Genomic DNA, 2,779 nt, shown 5'->3' on the forward strand with positions numbered 1-2,779 from the left:
GGAGATGCAGTCTCCTACATGGTGCTCCCCCAGTCAAACTGACCTTGCCGAGAGGCAAAATGAATACAGGACCGGCTGAGCGCTGCATTAGGAGGCCTGTATCGTTTCTGAGAGTCAACCTGGGAGCTCAGCCCAGCACCCAAGCGCTTGGAGCGATATGTTATCTTTAGCAGCCCTGCATGTCACAGGGCAAGCGGTCACCTCAGCATTTGCAAGGTTAAACTCAACCGACAAGGCCCGTTCAGTTACTGTTACTACCACAGCAGGTAGAGAAACCTCTCTAAGGCAACGTTGTGCAATTACAAAGCACTCTCAAAGTTTTGGGCCAGGTAGTCACACGTGATTTAGATTTAGGAAGGAGGTGCCTCCTCACAAAAGGAAAAATCGAGCTTGCTGCAGCCTTCCTGAATCTCTCTCCTGGCCCAAGAGAGTGCCCCTGCTTTGACGAGAGCAGAGCAGAACTGATCACAGCAACTACATTTCTAGAAAAAGAAGGGAAAGCTCCACAACCGCCTTCTTTTGGCAACTCGGCTGCCTTTTCCCAACTGCCAGCAGAACTACAATTCATTAGGATGCACACTAATACATGGTGCCTGGCTGCTGAAGACCTCTCCTTCCCCTTGCTCTTCCTACCGCCATGCCTCCGCTACCTTCTCCTCTGGGAAGCTTGGCTGACACAGCTCACTTTAAAAGCTTTCTGCCCGCATCCCTGTTTCCAACCACAGGACTCGCATCTCTGCTGGTGTTATCACTGGGCCCGGCTATCTAGAACAGCCTCTCTGTAACTAGGGGTTGTTTTCAGAACAAATAGCTTTTTCTTTGTTGTGGCTGCCGCACAGACACGTCAATAAATGTGCGTGTTGTAAGAACCAAGAATATACTGGCACAAAACTCGCAGGGAAGCTCTTGGTGCCTCAGAGGCCTCCTAATGCAGAAGACAGATAAAAGGAAAAAGAAAAAAAAACAAACCCAAGAGTGATGAAAGAACTCCAAAGCAGAAGTATCTCTTATTAATAAAGCACATAGACCTAGATTCGGATCCCTACGGCTTCTCATACCGTCACAAGAACAAAATCTGCAGCATCAATGCCCTTCACACATAGTCTAAAGTTATACAGAAACCAAAGGTGCCTGAAGAGTTTACTCTGTTAAACACACCCGAAAGGCCGACTTAAACAATGCCAGCGCGCACAAGTTTTTCAAAGGATACACTGTAAAATAAGCACAAGATGAGACCTGCCATACATGGGCAAAGCATTCGCCCATCCGCTCCAGCGTCCACCCCAGAGAGGGAACGCGAGCAGGTACCTCCGGAAGGAAACTCCCCCCGGCTGGCCAAACATCCAAGCTGTAACTCGGTACAACTTCCACCCCGGTAAATCAGCCTCCGGCAAGCTGCCGCGCAGCGGCTCAGAGAGCACACGCCTTGGATGCACCGAAACACGTCACACCATGTTAAAAAGTGCAAGGTACAGGGGTGTTATTCCCCATCTAAGTAACCCAACATTGTCGTTTTAACAACTACACCTGCACAAAGACAAGTCAAATTCCACACACACCTTAGAGTAACTCAGACCTTCTGTGTTGTCTTTCTCAAGCATTTTTGTTCTGGCCTCAAGAACTGAAACATCCAACCACTGAACTTTAGAGTAAGGCTTTTCCTTCCCCTAAAATGTTACTCAGTAAATTATCTAAGTGCTCCTATTATCTTGAAGATTCTACTCAAAAAGTCATAAACACAAAGGCTTGGCATTTTTACTGTTCTATGTTGCTTCTATTTCAGTCCATTAGTCTGCAAAAATGAAATGACTAATTCATCAGTCCTCTGGTAACCTAAAACTGGAACAGCTCATTTGGTTACACAGGCGTATTTCTTAAGCTGCCTCCACAATATCTCTGCGAGTGAAATTATCTCAGTCTCCTAAACGAAGAAACTGAATCACAAAGTAGCTAGTCCCTGGGTTTTTAGGGAGGTACCACTCCAGGGCGCACTCTGAGGACACTCTGTACTGTAAAGTAGATCCTAGACCTTCCCAAGAGCAGGCCCACTTTTTCACATATAAAAAACACACACCAAAAAAAAAAAACCAAGAGAGAAAGACAGAAATAAAAATATAAACCCCTCCACCATACGCCTTGTTTGAACTGCACCTAACATTGCTGTTATTGCGAGACCTCCAAAGTAATGTTTATTGGAACGCTGCAATACCTGGGCTCTCTCCACTCACCGTAAGGCAGCACGTGAACCGGTTTATCTGGGCCACAGGCAAAGTGCAACGTTGCTCCTGGAAAGCCAGCTGATGAACTCTCCACTCCCAAACCAACCTTTGGGCAGTTGCTTGCACGTACCAGGCTAAACCCAACTTTATTCTCCCTGCTCCCCGAACAGCTTGCCATTAAACAGCTAAACCATCCTGCTGGGCTTTGACAGAATAAAGATGAAAGGCGGCAAGAAAAATAAAGCAGAGAAGGCAGGGAGGAGAAAAAAACAAGCAGGTGAGGTGCACAACGAGCAACGGGTGTTAACCAGCGCAGAAAGATGCGGGCTGATGGCCAGGCAGGGAGCGCGGGGGCTGCAAAGGGAAGCGGTGGGTGCTGGGAGCAACCTGCCGCTGCCCCTGGCGGGCAGGGCTCCACGCTCCGCTTCTGTATTTAAAGATATTTTTTCCATAAGGAGTTAGAACAGCAATACCCACAGCGATGTTCACGCACACACACGCCAGATTAATGAGGTTTTAACTAATTTTCCAAGATTAAGAGATTCCTTCCCCCCCCACCC

The sequence above is a fragment of the Egretta garzetta genome, unplaced genomic scaffold, assembly GCF_000687185.1.
Source record: "Egretta garzetta isolate BGI_Z169 unplaced genomic scaffold, ASM68718v1 scaffold448, whole genome shotgun sequence".
Taxonomy (NCBI): domain Eukaryota; kingdom Metazoa; phylum Chordata; class Aves; order Pelecaniformes; family Ardeidae; genus Egretta; species Egretta garzetta.